Source organism: Urocitellus parryii, chromosome 4, assembly GCF_045843805.1.
Source record: "Urocitellus parryii isolate mUroPar1 chromosome 4, mUroPar1.hap1, whole genome shotgun sequence".
In the NCBI taxonomy this organism is placed as follows: Eukaryota; Metazoa; Chordata; class Mammalia; order Rodentia; family Sciuridae; genus Urocitellus; species Urocitellus parryii.
The window spans coordinates 59,021,070-59,041,470 of record NC_135534.1 but is presented as its reverse complement, the minus strand read 5'-3'; the positions used below and the strand labels follow the sequence as shown (position 1 = coordinate 59,041,470).

Sequence of the window (20,401 nt, the reverse complement as noted above, 5' to 3'; positions counted from 1 at the left end):
TGCAAAGGGACATATTTGTAACAACATCAACATAAATAGGGTGGATAGAACAGTACAGACTTAAGTTTTTGTATACCTGTGGAAGCTAATATGGTATGAATTAAAAATATGTATTTAAGAGGTTAATTGTAGGCAGTAGGGAAATGGATGTGAAAATATATATTTTTAAACATAGAATAAATTAGAAAGGATTTGAAATCATATGCTAAAACAATGCAAAAAAAATAGTAGTGACTAGGCGTGATGGTGCACACCTGTAATCCCAGTGACCTGGGAGACTGAGGCAGGAGGATTGTAAGTTCAAGGCCAGTCTCAGAAACTTAACAAGACCCTCAGCAACTTACTGAAATCCTGTCTCAAAATAAAAGGACTGGCATAGAGCTCAGTAGTAAAGCATTCCTATCAATTTTATATTCTGGGAATTGATCCCAGGGTCTCAGAAATGCTAAGCATGCAATCTACCACTATGACACATTCCCAGCCCTGCTCTGCCCTGAGCTTTTATGTGTTATTGATATTAAATTGAAACCCAGTGAGCTGCCCTATCTTATAGCAGAGTGACTTCATTTAACCATAAGGTAGTATGAAGTGCTGTATCAATTTGTAGGATGAAAAATGTGGCAATGAACTTAGGGTTGTCTAGCCATCAGAATCCTTGGTACAGTGAGAAAAGCTCAAAAACGTTATTCCTGCAAATGGTAGAGTTCCCTTGCTAACTACTCAATTCAGAGCTTTGTCATAAATGTTCACTGGGTACACATAGAACTGTACTCCAGAGACCAGCAGATGGCGCAGCGACAACATAAAATGCTAGCAGGCAGCTAGAGCACCTTCTCAGTGACAGAAGGTTGTATAAACTACACACTTTGCCTGGAACACTAGGGAAAGAAGCAGACAAAAGAGTGGTTTTCCAACTGACCAAGCATTGTTTTATCCAATAGCAACTTAAATATTCCTAAAGGCATCTGTTTATTATTATTTTGAAAAACTACTTCACTGCAATATTTCATACAATGCATGAATTGTGCTTTGATCTTATCCATCTTCCTTCTAATCTACCCCACCCCCATCCCCAGGCCCAGCCTTACCTTTCCATAATAGTCTCTTTTCTACTCTCAGATAATTAAAAAAAATCTCCTTTGAGGGAAAACAATGCAATACTAGTAGTTTTGTCTGCCTTATTTTACTTAAAACCATGTCATTCTGTTCCATCTGTTTTACTGAAAATGACACAATTTCACTATTCTTCATGACTGAATAATAGTACATTTTATACATAGTTCATATCTGCATTATCCATTCTTCTGTTGATGGACACTTAGGCTAATTTCATGACTTGGCTGTTGTGCAAAGTATCACAGTAATCATGAGTATGAAAGTATCACTTTTTTATGCTGACTTCATTCCTTTTATGTGTAGACATAGGAATGTAATAGCTAGGTCATATTGTAGCTTTATTTTTAGTTTTTTAAGGAGTCACCATAGTGTTTTCTACAATGGCTTACATTCCCATCAACAGTGTATAAGCATTGTTTTTTTTTTTAATTTTCCATACCTTGCCAGCGTTTGTTGTTTATCTGGATTGTATTTTATATATATAACAAACACTGGCAAGGATATGGAAAAAAATGCTTATATACTGTTGATGGGAATGTAATATATATATATATATATATATATATATATATATATATATATATATATAATTAGTCACTCTGACTGGGATATAGTAAAATCTTAATGATTTTTTTTCTAAAAGTTTATTTATATGGTTAGATTGAAATAAGCTAGCTTGAAATTTTAGTTAATTTTTTTCCTTATGCCAAATAATGGATGGGGATTTGGAAGGAATATCAGATTAAAAAGCAAAATAAAGAGAAACTTAGCAAGACTCTGTTTCTGAACATCATCTGAATTGTGGCATAAGCCTTAGAATTCATCCCTGATTGCTCCGTTGCAAAGTCAGTGATATTTCTCCTTGAATAGAATAGGTTTCAGAAGAGGAAAGAGAATCAGCCGTATATAAACTGAAATTTCTCTTTTCTCTTCCTCTTTTCTGATCTGTCTTTGAGTTTGGAAAGTTGGAGGGAATTCAAACATAGCCCTCTTGCTCCTGTCATTCTTGTTTCTCATTCCTTGAGAGAATGCTATCCAGTCAGGAAGGTTCTGAAAAATACCTTGATTAAGGGGGAAGCTCACTGAAGGTTTATTAAGTGTAAGGCCCTAATGATCATCCCAGGTATAGGACATATAAGGAAGAAAAAGCTGGCCGTGGCCTGCATGTAAGGAGCAAGGCATAGGGGAAATAGTCATTTAAACACACAATTGTTATAAGCACCATCCTTGAAGAAGAAGTTGAGACCTCTACACTGCTGCCTTCTAGACTCATGTCTGTGGAGACAGCCCTGACCCCCAAGCAGTTATCTCTTCATCTTTTGCCAACACTTATACCTTGTATTTCAAGGTGATAATCACATTTTATTCTGTCTGTGTTCATATTCTTTCCATCAGTTTGTGTACATCTTTGAAGAAGAGCTATGTCTCAATCATACTATAAAACTGTGTCCTGTCAAAATTCTAGATATGTAGGCCACATTGACTGTGAATTGCTATTTTATGGTAGTGAAAATCGGGAAACTTCCCTTGCCTACCTTTAAGAACCTAGTTAATTCCTATTAACATAGGATATAGGCATTAAAATTAATTTTTAAATAGATCAATAATTGTTGGCCTAGAAATATGTCCATAATAGATTTTTAGAGGAAATGGGATTATAGGAGAGTGTGTATGCTATGCCTTGCTAAACTGTATGCTTTTATCCTTGAGTCCATGTGCCTGGGAGGATGGCCATTGAAATGTTTTGAGAAGGTGGGATATTTAATATTTTTCCACATTTAAAATGTTTTTGTTTTAACAAAATGCATGTTCTTTATTCAAAAAATGACAAAATAATTAAACGTCATCAAAGTTTATTTATTTTATTTTCATTAGGGTCTCACTGAATGATGGTTCTCAATTGGGGCAATACAAATGTTTCAGGAATATTTGGCAATGGCTACAGACATTTTTGGTTGTCATGTCTGTTGGGAGTGCTCCCTGCATCTAATGATAGAGTCTAGGGATGCTTCTAAGCATTCTATAATGCACAGGACAGTCCCCCACAACAATGTTGTCTGGCCCTAAATGTTGACAGTACTGAGATCAAGGTATCTTGGAATCTAATAAGGCTTGTTACCACCTGCTGGTAAGAGAAGGCCTGCAGCTTCATGAAACTTTAACCAGAAGCTAGATGACAAAGCCCTTAGTAATAAGATGGGAGGCCATAGGAGGTGGTTGTAGGGTTGAAGGTAGGAAAAGAGCAAGGAAAATTCATGTTTTCAGGATGCTCTTACTAAGACCAGTAATTGCTCCCAAGGATAACATTTTGTGCCAGAAGAACCTGTTTTCCAGTCATATTGGGTCTCTAGAGATCCAGAAAACTATGAGCTGGTGCAAGAAAGTCTTTGGGTAAACTTTATAGATTTAATTTGGCAGATGGAAGTTCAGAATCTCTAATTGCCCCTATAGGTGTCTCCTTAGTACATAGGATGGGAAGCTTTTACTCTGCCAGGAAAATTTCTAGGCTGAAGCATGTTGGACCAAGGCAATTAAATCTTCTTGTTTTGGCTCAATCTACCTCCCTCTCATTTCTAAGGAATTCATTTGATAGAACTAGGTTCCTTTTCTTGACTACCCCACCCCCATTTCAAAGACCATGGGGGAAATGTTTATTTTAGCTCTAGCCCATAAGTTTTACCTCTTTTTTGAAAACCACCAGTTTTCTGGTTACCATTGACTAATGAGTTGCCCACAAGACTGCTACATCTCATGCTCCTCTTTAATGCTTTCAACAGGGCTGAGGTCCTGTTTTGGTTTGGACACCAGGTATCCCCTGAAACTTCCTGTGTCAGTGCAGGAAATAGTCAGAGGTGAAATTATTAGATTATAGGAACAGTAACCTACTCAGTCCATCGAAGTTTGAATGGACTAATTGTGTGTAATTGCAGGCTGGTGGGGCTTGTGTGGAGGAGGTGGGTCACCGGGGTGTGCTCTGGCAGGGTTCATCATCCATGAAGCCCCTCTCCCTTTCTCTCTCTGCTCTCTGGTTGCCTTAAGCAGAGCTGTGCTCCTCCACCCCAACCTTCTGCCTTGGTGTTCTGCCTCACCTTGGTCCCAGGGCATTAAAGCTGGCCCACCATGGATTAAATCATTGAACCTGTGATCTAAAACAAACTTTTCCTCCTCTAAATTGTGCTTGTCAAGTATTTTTGTCATGGTAATGTAAAGGTGACTAGCTCACTTTCCTCCCTGCTAGTCATTTCTGGAAGACTTGCATTTTCTCACCCCTTGAAAAGACGATGCTCCATTTCTACCGATGGTGGAAAGAGAATATTATGTAGCCTTTATTTTCTTCTTGCGCTGCATCTTTATTATGCACAACCATTGTTCAAATCCATCTGGACATGACAATCTTTACCAAGACCTACAGGAATGTCAATGACCAATTTTTCCAGAAGCAGATTCTGAAAAAGTATGCAAGATATTTCTTAGGGATCAACACCTATGAAAGAAGGGGACAGAAATAGGATATGTCAGAGGTAGAAAGCGAACTGTGATGTAGACCTCAGAAACCTTCTTGAAACAGGCAGAACACTGGAGTGAGGGGGCCTATCAGAGAGAGTATCCTGTGTCAGGCCAACATGGCAGGGACTCTGTGTCTCACTCAATCACTGAAGTTGTCCAGGAGAGCATGAACTCAGGCAAAGAGGCTTTCTGCAAGTGAGGTAGATGTGAAAGGTGTAACAACCTATGAATGGCTGCTTCCTTCACTCCCCTCAGCTGGGCAGCAGTCCTTCCTTGAAGGAGGATCTGGGTGGCGCACTGCTGTTCTACCCTAGTGGAGCTGACAAGACTCAGAGTGTAAGGCACCAGAAAAACATGATTGTTTTTCTAGTTCAATGGGAAAGAAAGAAAGATAATTAAACTATGGGGGTGGGGTGTTGTTCCCAGGAGAAAATGGCCTGGTTCCCATCTTCCCCAATTTATGCTATTACCTCTGATTGCACACAAAATATAAAAATAACTATGATATTGGGCAACATTAGATAGTTGTTGTTAAAGCAACCTTATATTGCTCTTTTTTTCTGCCTTAATTCCTTGTGTTTCTCACCCTCTTTTTTAGATTTACTGTTTTCATTCTACTTTATTTAAAAATAATATTTAGAGAAAATAAAATACAGATAGGGAAAATAGCAACATAATTTTGTAACTACTAGTTGGGTTAAAATACAGAACTTGGACTTTACTCTTCATTAATGTAAAACTGATGATTTTAAACTGTACTACAAAGTTATAGTAAAAAAAATGACATGGAATTGACACCAAAATAGAAATGTAGATCAATGGTACAGAATAGAAGACACAAGAGACAAACCCACATTAATACAGTTATCTCATACTAGACAAGGCGCCAAAAACATACATTGGAAAAAAGATAGCCTCTTCAACAAATGGTGCTGGGATATCTGGAAACTCATATGCAGCAAAATAAAACTAAACCCCCATCTCTCACCATACACAAAAATCAAAGTGGATCAAGGACCTAAGAATTAGACTAGAGACCCTGCACCTAATAGAGGAAAAAGTATGCCCAAATCTTTATCACATTGGGTTAGGCCCCAATTTTCTTAAAAGGGCTCCTAAAGTGCAAGAAATAAAATCAAGAATGAATAAATGGGATGGATTCAAACTAAAAAGCTTTTTCTCAGCAAAAGAAACAATCAATGAGGTGAAGAGAAAGCCTGCATTTTGGGAGCAAATTTTTGCCACCCACACGTCAGATAAAGCATTAATCTCTAGGATATATAAAGAAATCAAAAAACTTAACACCAAAAAAACCAAACAACCCAATCAATAAATGGGCTAAGGAGCTGAACAGACACTTCTCAGAAGAAGAAATACAATTGATCAATAAATGTATGAAAAAATGTTCAACATCTCTAGTAATTAGAGAAAAGCAAATTAAAACTACTCTATAATTTCATCTCAGTCAGAATGGCAGTTATCAAGATACAAACAACAATAAGTGTTGGTGATGGTGTGGGGGGAAAGGCACACTCATACATTGTTGGTGGGACTGCAAATTAGTGCAACCAATTTGGAAAGCAGAATGGAGATTCTTAAGAAACCTTGTAAAGGAACCACCATTTGACCCAGATATCCTACTCCTTGGTCTATACCTTAAGGACTTAAAATCAGCATAATGTAGTAACGCAGCCACATCAGTGTTTATAGCAGCTCAATTCACAATAGCTAAACTGTGGAAGCAACCTAGATGCCTTCAATAGATGAATGGACAAAGAAACTGTGGTATATATACACAATGGAATATTACTCAGCATTCAAAGAGAATAGAATTATGGCATTTGCAGGTAAATGGATGGAGTTGGAGAATATCATACTAAGCAAAGTAAGCCAATCCCAAAACACCAAAGCTTGAATGTTCTCTCTGATAAGTGGGTGCTGATCCATAATAAGGGAGGATGGGAAAAATGGAAGAACTTTGGGCAAAGGGAGGGAGGGGAAGGGAGGGGGTATGGAGGCAGGAAAGATGGTGGAATGAGACAAGACAACATTACCCTAGGTACATGTATGACTGCACATATGGAGTGAGGCTACATTGTATACAACCTGAGAAATGAAAAGTTGTGGTGAAATTGTATACAATGAATCAAAATGCATTCTGCTGTCATATATACCTAATTAGAATCAATGAATGAATTATTTTTTTAAAGAAGCGGTTCTTGCTGCTTTGTCTGCAGTGTTGTGGAAAATACATCATATTGATGTTTACTAAGAAGACGGTTCATGTTCTGAGACTTGGAAGCACACAGGCCATTGTCAACTCTAATGAAGGACACAGTAGGGGTGGAGACATAACACATCTGATGACTCTTGTGACTGTGCTTCCCTTGTGGTGATTTTTTCTTGCTTGCTGCCAACTTCTCCTAATTTGTCTGAGAGACCAGAGAGTGAAAGAGTGAATTCAATTTGAGAAGTGCAGGAATTTTGCACCAGGAGGCACAGGACAAATTGACGGGTGGATAGTTTGCCCCAAATATATTGTCTGGCAAAATCATCTGCACAGTGAAAAGTGGCCATTTGAATATCCATGGGGTGAATGTGGGGTCTGGGATTAATGGGAAAAGTATTAGTGAGAATATCTTCATCTTCAAAAAAGGATCTTCACAAGGATCAAAAGCCTCATTTTCCTGATTAGATGCACTTGGAGAGACCTGATGTTCTATGTTTTCATCATCTGTGAAGACCAGGAATCTAAGTCAATAATCCAGCATTAGTAGCTTCTGAAGGAAATAGATGAGAAGTTTCTCTTCTAATTTGGGCTTGATGTTGTACACAGAATTCTTGTAGATCAGATGGAAGTTAGCTCTACTCATCCTTTTTGAGTAGTAATGTTCTAGGTTTAGATGCTGTAGTGAGTTTAGAATGGCTTCATTTTCTATCACCTCCCATTTGTTATTTTCATTATCATTTGTTTCCTGGGACTATTTCTTTCCATGGAAGAGAATTTCCAATTTCTTTCTTAACTTGCCCATTTGCAAAGAAGAGATGGTGGCTTCATAATCGCCATCAATGAGTAACCTCAAGTCTCTCTCTAGGTTTTTCCAATCATGATCTGCTCCAAGTTTAATGAGGACATGTGCAATTTCTTTAGATGATAATTTCCCCATGTGTTGTCTCGTAAGTGTCATGCATTGTGTCTTCTCTTCTGGAGAAAAACTCTGACTCCAGCTGTGCCTGTTGGACTTGTGAGCACCAGGAATGTGTGGGCCCTGGAGCTAGAAATATTTTTGATGTCTTGGTATTTATTGTAAGCAGTTTGCATTAAATCCAGCAGGAAGTTCAACTTATCACACCCCAGAAGATGATGAAAAATATACTTACCACAGGATATCCTGCACCAGCTGCACTGTAAAGTAGCAAGACCTGTGTGTCTGGCTGCCTTGCTGCTTGGAGGTGATTCAAGAAACTGCTGAGAGCTAAGTTTACCTCATATGTGGCCTTTCTTTGAGCTTCTTCCACTGTTTCTTGCACTTCACATTTTTAAGGAGTTTTTAAAATGATGGACACATATTTTTACTTTATTTATTTTATTTATTTTTATGTGGTGCTGAGGATCGAACCCAATGCCTCACACTTGTGAGGCAAGCGTTATACTGCTGAGCTATAACCCCAGCCACACCTTGCATTTCACATTTAACATTCACCTCGAAGAGTTCATTCTGGGTTTCCTTTAAAATGTTAATGAACTCAGAAAATGGGAGATTTTGAGTTGTTCTTTCTGTGACTTTGACTGGTAGATCCATTGCATAATGGAGTGAATCGGAGGAAAGTGTGTCACTTTGTAGACCTGGGGATCCAGAAGGCTGCACAACTGTGATTTAATAAATGTAATTTTATGTCTGAAATAATTTTTGCTAAAATTGACAGTGTTTACTAGGAAATTCTGCAGACCCCAGTCTGTCAGGCATATGTTAATCCAAGTGCCATAATGATTTATTTTTTGACTCAGTGTTTGCATGAATTTGATCAGGTTTTGAAGTTGCTCCCGAGGATCAGATATTTGCCAGAATTTTACATCATCCTAGAAAACTCTTGCCTCCTTCCCAGCACTAAATAATCCAGTTCCCTCCTGGATCTGTGCAGTAAGGTTAGTCAAAGCAGTTTAGTTGTCTTTCAGGCAGTTAGCTACCTTAAGGGCATCTTTAAAATCACTTCTGTGGCTGGAGAGGATGAAGTCCCAAATGGGCACCACCTGAAGTCCCACACCAAGTTTGATTACTGACAACAAGGCCAGCTTTCCACTGGATGAGGCCATCTGCTTCTTGTGGACACCTCTCTGGACCACAGATAATTGGATCTTGGTTTGAGATTTTGTAAATTTGGGCTTTTAGAAGCTCTTTTTGTATATGAGTCTGAAACCTTCATACCTGTAGCAACTCCCACTCCAAAGCCACTGTAGCTGTCCCATATGTAATATTCAGGACAACTGCTACCTGCTGCTTCACATCAGCCAGCTGGTCACTTTGCAAACCCTTTGAAACAACCTTCCACCTGTAGATTCCTCCCAGGTGCAGAGAGCCTTGGTTAACATGAGAACCAAACCTGGGGAAGTTGTTCTCAGTCCTCTGCTTCAGCAAGGTGAATCTGTCTGTGTCTGCATTCTCATCCAAGAGGCCTTTGTTGTATTCACATTCTTGGAGAGCAGGCTTGGAGAATGGATGCTCATCAATGGGAGAGTGGCAAGAGGCCAGGGGGACACAACTGAATTTAGTCGAGCATAAAGAAGAGTGCTCAGAACTTGCTTGTTGGGTTTCCTTGGATTCTCAATGCTTGCTTTTATTCATTCCAGTCTCTAGTTGAATCCCCCAGCCTCTAGCCTTGGTGGAAGCACTTACATTTTTATACAATCTGGTGAACATGGATTCTTCTTGAAAAGATATAAATTTTTTTGTTTCCATTCTTGTGCTTTGTTGAGGGCTAAAGAGGGAAAAATTACTGGGAACACTGAGTAGCTCCTCTCTCTTTTGTATCAGGTCCTTTTGGTTGCATGATTGGCAAATTCCTTGCAGGGCCAGCCCTCCTGATACCCATCTTATAGATCTCTATCTGGGAGGTTTGCCTGTGGGTCAGTGTCTGCTTTATGGGACTGAATTGTCTCTGCATGATTTCCATGACTGCCCGTAAGGGCCTTTCAGGCACTGGCCAGTACTCTTCAGGGATCTCTGTGGCTTGCCTCAGCTCTGCTTCTTTTCTCTTCACTGTCTCTTCCTGTCTCTGCCTCCTTTCTGGGAGCAAGTTCCTCAGCTCCTACAGGCTTGCTCTGCCTGCTTCTGCTTTCTCTTTATCCTCTCCATTGGTGACTTCTAGAACTCTGGAAGACTATTTAAATGGGACAGGTCAAGCAGTCTCTCCAGGGCCGTTTTCTCCCATAGATGTTGTACCTGGGATCAGCTTCTGGAAGTCTTTTCCTGTTAAATATTGTAAGGCTTGGGCACAGGTCTCACCCAGGTCTTCCTGTAGTTTGTGCAATCAGTACTTAACATCCAGTCCTACTTCTCTTGGCATTTCTTGGAGATCTTGACTCCTTTTGTCTCGGAGCAGAGCTTCATCTGAGGTGTACTCTGTTGTGGCCATGGCTTTGTGAAAACAGACACTCAGTTACTCTTGACTCTGTCCTGACCTTAGGAAGTATCTGCCACATAATCAAAATTGTGAATGTATTAGTGATGCAAGTCCAAGTCCTTCTTGTCCCCTGTTTAACTGTTGATATTTACATATATTTGTGTATATATTTAAAAACCATTTTTTTTGTGGGGGTGGTAGACATCATTGTGTTCTCAATATAGATTGGCTTTTTATTTTCCATGGTGAGTTGCGACTTAACAGCCTGATTTTGGCCCTTTCTATCACACACAATCAACTACTTGGAAAGCTCGAGACTGAGGGTTGGAGCATGAGAACATGCTTAGGTTTGGTAGCTTGATGGTTTATTTTTGAAACAAGAGCAATACCCTCGAACTATATTGACTGGTTTCATTCCTATCTCTGTTTGACCTCTTAGGTTATTTAGTATTTTTTGTCTTGTATTTTAATGGCATTTCTACCCTAGTTTATGACTGTCACTGATTTCCTGTTTTTCATCTTCCCCTTTTAATATCATCTTTCTATTACATGGACAACTTTATATATCAAGTCCTCTCTGTATGGCAATACAAGGAACTCCTATAACCAATGTTGCAATGGGGCAGCATAATGTGCATGGGGTGGTGTTATGCTGACTACCTCACTCACTCTTTTTGGACAACAAATGAAATGAGATTTCACATGTTCCTGTAGTATTTTCCCATTCAATGTCAGTACCATACTTAGCTAATTGGTATTCTACCCATGTGTCTTCCTATTAATGTAAATTTAGTACACCATGTCTTTTCAATTTATTCTCTTAAATTTGTCTTTAATCTCATCCTAACTCTTCTGTAACAGGGAATCAGAAAGCTGACTTTGCTAAAAGCAATGAGTTTTCTCCTAGGTGTAAAGTTGCCCCATTGGTAACAAGAAGCAGAATAAAGCTGGATATCTGTGCCTTCATTTGGTATCTGACTCCTTGTTACCTTAAGCTTTGGTCAGGTCTCTGCTCAGCTCTGCATGGTGTTATGTTAATGATTTAAGGAGTGTTTATTTAAAAACTAGTTATACAAGGTTATTTAGGCCTATATAAAATATGTCTCAGCACCTTTCAATGCTGTGGTCAGACATATTTGCAGGGAGATTTGTAGCAGCCTGTTTCAGACACCTGGAATGGTGCCTGGAGAACTTCAATCATCACCCGCTTCCAGGAACACATGCTTGGGAGACAAACATACTGAGCATCAAGTGCAGATTGCTCCCTCAGTTGATAAGGGCATTTCTGGAGCTGCCTCCTCAAAGAATCATTAATGAGAGAATAATCAACCAGACCTCAATTCTTTCCCTATTTAAACCTGAAGCTCATGTTAGCAAGTTGAAAGAAGGGTTGAGACTGCTGGATCTCACCTTGCCTTCCCAATATGGCTATTGATTAAAGTTTTCTTTCCTGTTTTTTACCATTACATTTTCTGCTTGGTATTTGGGGCAAGTGGCTGGACCTGGTTTGTTGGGCCCCTGGAGTCAGTCCTATTGCCGAGGATGCTGGCAACACTACCAGGTGTCCCTTAGTTTTGTCTTCATGTCTTTATTAGATGGATATAATAGGCATTCCATCTGCTGTGCTTTGAACATTTGTACCCTCCAAAACTTAGGCTGAAATTCAATTTTGATTTCACAGTATTAAAAAATTGTGCCTTTGAGAGGGTATTATGTCATAACGACTGAACCCTCATGGGCAGGATTAATGCCATTGTCAAAGCAAGAGCTTGACACTCTTTTGCCTTTTTGCCCTTCTCTCTTCTATGTGTGATGATATAACAAGAAGCTTCTTTCCAGAGTCTTATCCCTGGATCTTTTACTTTCGAGCCTCCACAGCTGTTGAAATAGGAATTTGGGAGTACAGAATACCCAGTAAGATCTACCGAGTAGCAAAAAGAAAGTAACCAAGAACCCTTGGAATATAGGAAACATCCATGAACCTTGAAATGGAAAACAAGTAACAATAAGCCATCCAGTCCATGTCCTTAGCTCTAGTCCTTGGTCAGCCTCATTGCCTGCTAAAAGTAACATGATGGGTAGGCACCATGAAAGCTGGTGTCAAATTGTGTTAACTCCACCCTATAGCTACCTCTTGTTCTGCCTTTAGCTACTGTCCCCTCTAAATATCAACATACCTACCCAAGGGGTTGGTGTCTCTCCCTCTGGAAATGGCCCATGTTCTCTCTTGAGTGTATATTCCTTTCTTTAGTACAAAAGTTTTCCCACAGCCAATATTCTCCCATGAATAATTATCTGCTTTCCTAAATACATTTCTGTGTCTCAGACTGGTGTGTACTGAAATTCTTTTCCATGTGTGTCAAGGACACCACTTGTTCTGACTGGAGTCCTACACTCTAGGTCTGGTGATAGGGAAGTTCACAAATATCTGTTCAGAATTAACTGCTCAATCTGAAGTGTTCAATTACAGCAACACAGAATAGACCAATACAGAAATTGGTGTGGAGGAGTAAAATGTTACTATGAAAAATACTTAAAAATGTGGCGTAGGAACTGAATAATGAACAGAAGGTGGAAGAACTTGGAGGCAGAGGCTAGAGAAAGCCTGCATTTCCATGAATGGAATATTAAGGCCTTTCTGGTGAGGGCAGATGAAGAGAAGAATTGTAGGGGAAGACTGAAACTTTTTAGAGATGACTTACTTGGTCCTGATGAGAATGTTGGTAGATTTATGGATGATAAAGGCAATTCTGTGAAGTCTCAGGTGGAAATGTGGAACAAGGTATTGGGCACCAGAGGAAAGGCCAAAGAACTTTGCTGAATTGTATCCATACCTGAGGGCTTTATAGAAGGCAGAGTTTAGGATTCATTTAGTAGAATAAATCCAACTAGCAAAGCTAACAGGTTTTTCAGTTAGTAGCAACTTCAGAGAGAAAAATGTAACATTTACATTTGGGAGGTGATAGCATCTTGAGGGCTAGTTTGGCATTCTTTTGCCTGTTTGCTCTTCTGTCTCCCACTGATACTGCTGGTTACCGGTGACAAGTTCTGCTCCCTCACATGTTGAAGTATAACATTAGAAAAGCACTCCAAAGCAAGCATATAAAGCCAGGGTTTATTTAAAAAGGGGTAACACAGACTTCTCCAGGAGGGAGAAGGGGGCCATAGCTGGTATCCTGGCCTCCCGGGAAGTGAGAGCATCCTGTCTTTTTTCATATGTCCTAGGCGTCCTTTGCTCTGCTCTCTTCCCCACATGGCCTTCCTGGGTAAGTGACTAGGTCCAAGAGATGCTTGGTGGGATGGCCAAAAGGTGTGAAGCAGATGAGGGGGCCAAGGTGGTGTGATCTGGGGAGGAACAGGGCATTATTAACAACTCCCTGTAGGGAGGGACAATCCCTGGGACAGGTTACCTTAACAATAAGTTGGAGCAGGAGCAGGTTATCTTGATAAGGGTGGAGGAAAGCCTCTGAAGACATTAGCATTTCAATCCCTCTCCAACTTCCTGGACTCACTCAAATTGGCCTCCCTGATCCGATCTGATTTGATTTACCCATCTATACTGACTGCCTGTCTAATTCTGGCTTCACCACTATTTGAAGACATGAGAGGAACAATCGAGAAGGTCCTCACCAAATGCCAGTGACTTGTTCTTGTCTTCCCAGTTTCCAGAGTGGTGAAAAAATTAATTTCTGTCCTTCAAAATTTATCCACTTTTACTTGTTATGGTATGGTTTATGTTATTGTGTTATGGTAGTACAAATGGTCTAAAATAACTGGGGAAAAAATTCATTTCAACCTCCTAGGGTTGGTGGCAGAATTCCTCTCCTTTTGGTTATAGAATGGCAGTTTCTGTTTTCTTGTTGTCAGTTTTCTAGAGACCACTCATAACTCCTAGAGTCTGCCCATAGTTCTTCATCACAAGATTTACCCACTCCCCCACGGGAGCTTCATTCAGTATGGTAACTTTCTTCTTCAAATCCAGCGTAGAAGAATTTCCTTCTCCTATCTGTTAAAATGGAAGCTCAGACAATGTAATCTAAGTACAGGTGATATATCCCTTCAGCTGTGCCATGTTCTTTGTCTAGAAGGAAGTCCTAGTGCCCACCTACATTTAAGCATGAGATTCCTCTAAGTTATGGACCTAAAGAGGTGGAAAATCATTGACAGACACCTTGAGGTTTGCCTCTCACAGTGGTCCCTAAGAGTTCATGTGCCTCCCAAACAAGAAATAATTTCATCTGTCTCAAATTCTAAGAGTATCATCTCAGTATTCACAAACTTGAACTCTAGAATATCCTGTATATCCGGACCAAGTATGGATTAACCTTCTTGTAATCTGTTAACTATCAGTCCTGGGGCACTGTTATCCCCCACGTATGGACTTGTGAAACTAAAGATATATGCCATCAGAGTCCAAAAAACCTGACATACAATGATGGGAAAGGTATAGGATAACAGCTGTTGGCATTCTGATCAAAAACAAGGGTATAGGAGGAATGGAATGAAAAAGAATGATTTATCCATGACAGTTCTGAAACCTAGCTGGGAAAATTTCAATCAGAGTTTCTCAATTAGGCTTGCCAGTCTAAGGGTAAAACTCAGTTGTTTATGGTTGTGCTCCCTGGGCTTTGGACACTGCCTTATGCGTCATTCCTACTTTTCCATGAAAGGTAGCAAAGGTCCACAGATAAGCAGTTCTATTTGTGTAACTGGGGCACATTTCATGCTTTCATATTAACCATTGCTGTTCTACCACTGTGGCTTCCTTTAAAATCAGCATGGTTTTTACTTCCCCTTTCTCTTCTCCCTCTCTACTCCCTAATTTTGGAGGAAGCAGAATTACCTTTCTTCCTATCCTAGGCTAAGTTATCTGTCCTTAAGCACACACACACCAAGAATGAAGTAGTTGAGATGTTGGGGGATAGTGCCAAAAGACCTAAGAAACAACTACCTACAAGTGAATTATGACCCTGACAGGGAACACCTGTAAAGTAGTCTTTGAGTCATCTTTTAAAAAGTTGTTCCCACTGATGATCAGAATCACAGCCTCTGGGACACTAGTCCCCATTTTCCATTGCCAGAGGAGCAATAATACTTCTTTTTCCTCTTCACCAAAACTGAGTCTTCATTATTGAATTAGCACTGGGGACAAGGACAGATCTTTTGTTAACATTATTTTGCTTCCTGACAGTAGAATTTTTTATGTGTGTGTGGAGGGACATAACAGCTTCCTGTCATTTTGTACTTTGTCTCTTTTAATTCAAACTAGCAGTGTTTATGCTGAACTCATTTTCTGAAGACATTGTGGATCTTCTGTGTATTTCTTTCTTTCTTTTTTTTTTTAGTTATAAATGGACACAATACCTTTATTTATTTATTTACTTTTTTGTGGCGCTGAGGATTGAACCCAGTGCCTCACACATGCTAGGGGAACGCCCCACTACTGAGCCACAACCCCAGCCCTCTTCTGTGTATTTCATTGGGTGTTAACTCTTGGACACAAGTCATATCTATACTTAATTTTCAGAGAAGCCCTCTCATACACTGTTCTCCTGCAGGGGTTTTTAATGAACAGTGTCCTACAGGTCCCTCCAGGATTTCTGGTTTGATTAATATCACGGTGCCAAACTCTTATTCCCTTGACAATATTCTTTGTGTACCTGATTACTCTGACCTTTGATATTTCCAAGGCTTTAGCAAAAGATTGCATAATCATACCCAGCAGAGATTTGCCAGGTTTCTGTTCTCTCGACTAAAAGGCTCAGGTTTCACTCCAGGTAAACTGGGCTAACTGGGCTGCACAAAATAACCACACAAGAGACACAAGTACCTTTTTCTTTGGGGTCATTGTGACGGCTCCTCTGACCTTCAGGGTCCGCAGGAAGAGAGAGAGAGAGAGAGAGAGAGAGAGAGAGAGAGAGAGAGAGAGAGCACTCCCTGACCCCTTTTATTGAGGAGAAGTTATTCAAATGAGGCAAGTGGTCAGGTTTCAGGGGGCTGAGTCTATCTTCATGATGTCCACTGTCAGTAGGTTGACTGACACTGGGGTAGGTCACACCCAAGGGCACAGTAAGAGAAGGGGACATACACAAGGCACTTCAATGGAAAATTCTACCCTAAACAGGGCAAGGGGTTACATTACAAAAGAACAGGTGAGCATAGCTCCACACATGGGGCTGTAGCAAGACAAGCCTGGGCAGGAAGACATAAGTCACTCGAACCCTAGAAGAGCAGGGCAGTCTAGCAGCAGGGGTGCCTGAGGCCACATCACCCAGCAGGGGAGTTAACTTAGTCACATGTGAGGTTGGTCTCCCACAGAGATTCATGATTGAATCTCTTAAATCTAATGTGTTTATCCTTTTAGACAGGCTGAGAAATTCAACATTATGTAGTCTTTCTTTTAGTATATAAATTCTTTTCTGGATTTATCTTTCTCCTCTTGTATTTTATTATAATCAATAATAATCAATAATCAAAAATCAGCAGCCATCTTTTACATTTTACCTGGAAGTGCCTTAACTGCTTAACCAGCCTGACAAGGATTCTCTTCCTCCTATTTCTTTTTTAAAGGGGGTGTACCAGGGATTGAACTCAGGGGTACTTGACCACTGAGCTACATCCCCAGCCATATTTTGTATTTTATTTAGCGATCGGATCTCTCTGAGTAACCTCACTTTTGCTGAGGCTGGCTTTGAACTAACCATCCTCCTGCTGGAGCCTCTCAAGCTGCTGGGATTACAGATGTACCACAGTGCCTGGCTATTCCTCCTGTTTTAGTAACATGTTTCTTACTTTCTTCTATGCCCTCACTGTGCATCCTTAAGTGATTTCAATTTATAGTGTATTCAAGGTAGTTTAAACTTTATCATGCTTCTCAAAGATCTTCTATTCTCCACCCACTTGATTCGAAGATATTTCCAAATTTTTAGGTATGTGTTATAGAAGCTTCAAACATCTCAGTGCCAAAAATAGGTATTATTTTTCATGTTACTATGTAACAATTAGCAAAAACTCCTGAGACCTGGAAGATCAAAACCAGATAACTTGTAAAGAATAGATGTTCAAATTGGGTTTCTGAGCATTTTTCAGTGGCACAAGTTATAATACAGACAGGAAAAAGAGAACAGCCCTAGGGAGTTAATCCCATTAAAATAGTACAGTTTGGCTGTCATTTGAGAATATATATAACTCCTAAGTTACCCATTATCACACACAATTTCATGTTTAGTTGGTAGAAGGAACTTGGAGCTTAAGGAGAATCAGGAGTTTAGCTGGACTTTCAGCACATGCAATTCATTAGGTGCCTCCTTCTCTTTTCAGATGTGAAGGCAAATTTGCTGATGTTTCTGGCTAAGATGGGCCTAGAAATCAAAGCACCTAGGAAGCTGACAAATGAATCAAGAAAAACAACATGAAAAGACACCAGAGGCTTGAATGGGATGAGCAAGGTCTAAGAAGAAGGGGTTCTAATAGGACTGGAATGAAAACAAAGGGAAAAGAGAAGCTCTCTGTCATCTCCAGGGTACCATGAAGATTAAAAGTGGAATTGCAAGGCTGAGCCTAGTAGTCAAGTGTTTGTATTCATGGGCAGGTAAACTACCGGCGGTGTTTAGGATTACAAAGTCCTCACTCTATGCCTGATTTAACTAGTGCATTTGTGTATCAAACAGACTTGGTTTTAAGTCAATGTAGAGCTAAAAGTCTGAGCTAATAGTTCAAAGCTGTGATTCTCAATCTTTATTTTGGGTTGAATCACAAGGAGATTAGTTTGTAAAATGTGGGTCCTTCTGGGCATGGTGGCATAGACCTGTAAGCACAACTACTCAGGAGGCCAAGGCAGGAGGATCACAAGTTTCAGGTCAGCCTGAGCATCTTAGTGACACCCTGTCTCAAAATTTTTAAGAATTTTAAAATTGCTGGTATAACACTTGCCTAGCACATGAGAGAGTGGCAACTTAAACTCTAGTACTAGGAAACAAACAAACAAACAAACAAACAACAAAAAAACCTCACACACACACAAACAAAAACAAAGAAACAAAAAACACCTCAAAAAAATCCAAAAAGCAGATTCCTATTTTTACAGAGATTCTGACAAGGAAAGTCTAGATATTGTTTAGGAATTTATTTTTCATGAATATCTAAAATTTTTTTCATTTGATAAATGCTATCAAGTGGTCAATTACATTTTGGGAAAATGCTGTCCTAAACAGCTATTTTCAGTGGAGAAAATATGGTAGTGTAAAAATACATATATTTGCTGGACATGAAAACCACTGATCTGAGATTATTTGCATCCTAGTTTCACTGAAGTATTATTTCTGGAGCGTATTTGCATACCAGAAGCTTCAATTACTATGCTAAAATGTTCAATGGAAGGGTGTTCTGAAATTTAGACTCAAGGATGAAGAAATGAAAAATGTGAACTATAAAGAAACATCCAGCATAGATCCAGCAATGCTGCCAAATCTGAGTGACTCTGCTATGATTCTGAGGAGAGATTAGTAAGAAAATGGGAGAAAAAAAATCATGTTAACCATATAAGAACATTTTCCAAAGCAATATGGTCTGATTCTTCATGTTGAAAGTACACATCAAACATTCATCACAAAAAATAACAATAATTTTATTATTTTGTTTATATGTCCAGATAGAAATTACCTACTCCTAGAATAAAGAGAAAAGTCTCAAGTGGAGCCAGGCACAGTGGCCCACACTTGTAATCCCAGTGGCTCTGGAGGCTAACACAGAAGGATCACAAGTTTAAAGTCAGCCTCAGAAACTTAGTAAGGTCCTCAGCAATTTAGCAAGACTCTGTATCTAAATAAAATATAAAAAAGTGCTGGGAATGTGGCTTAGTTGTTTTGTGCCCCAGGTTTAATATGGCATCCAAAAAACAAAACAAATAAACAAACAACAACAAAAGTTTAGTGGATACATCAAAGAGCACATTGTAATTTCCAGAGTAGTTAAAATCAGACTGATATGGGGATGTCAGCACCAGCACTGATACACTATGATAATATAGAACCATTTTTAATATTTTTAATGAATATGAGTTGAAACCTAAGATTATATAGATAAAAAATTTGTAAAAGAACAAGTAAAACTGTTAGTATAAATAATTATTGTTGTATAATGTGGAAATTAAAAACTGTTAGTAAAATTCCAGCTAGTTTAATGCAGGAAATGGTGTTGCATGGATGAGGATAAAGTATGTGTGTGTGTGCGCGTGCGCTCGCACATGTGTACATGTGGTGAGAGTGAATATGTGTGAATTTGATAGAGAATGAATTTAATGTATTGAAAGTCAATGGAGAGTACTCATGACACATTCAAAACAAATTGAGACATCCTGACTTAATGGAATAATAAAATGAAATAAATCTCAGTAAGTACCACAAAGGTAGGTAAGAAAAAAATACAAAAGGATAGAGAAATCATGGATATACATAAAATGAAATGGTGGGAAATAGCCGAGGTTTCCACATCTAGGTATATGCCAATATGTGCACATATGCATCAAGACACATCCATGAAAAATTCCATGGCAGCACTATTCATAAAAATCACACAAAACAACCCAAGTGTATATCCACATCCAGATGAATATGTAAATTGTGACACATTTATACAATAAAATGTTAATACAACAATGAAAACCAATATCACGGCTACACATAACAATATGGCTTAATCTTACAACATTGAGTTGTGAGAAAGAAGTCAATACAAAAAAAATGTATGCTTGTCAGTACTATATGCTTTCCATAAAGAAAGAAAAATAACTGACAAAAATAACTTGTAATAGCTCCATCTTCCCAGTCTTTTGGACTCTTTGACTTGACTTTTTCCTCTAATCTGTACCATTAAACTTCATATACTTATAATTGAATATCTAACTTTTGGAGTTATTGAACTCTAAGTGCTGGCCCCTTTGCTACTCAATGGAGTTGGAGAGAGAGATTAGAAAAGGTCTAGAAGGGTAAACATTTCCCTTAACCTACAATCCAGGAGCCTGGAAGGAAGCCAGGGGCACAGGAAGAGCTACACTAAATAAAGCTTGTTTGAGTTTCTTCTTGCCTTTGGTTACTTCATTTTGTAATTCTAGGTATTATGGAAGCCATCTGGTCAGACCTTTCCCACCTTAGAATTT

The 20,401-nt window shown here is 39.2% G+C and overlaps 1 pseudogene; it reads right to left on the bottom strand.

Moving 5' to 3' along the window:
• Positions 1-10,257, bottom strand: part of LOC113200804 (interferon-induced very large GTPase 1-like) — a 56,122-nt pseudogene extending 45,865 nt beyond the window's left edge.
• Between the last annotated feature and the right edge of the window lie 10,144 nt (positions 10,258-20,401).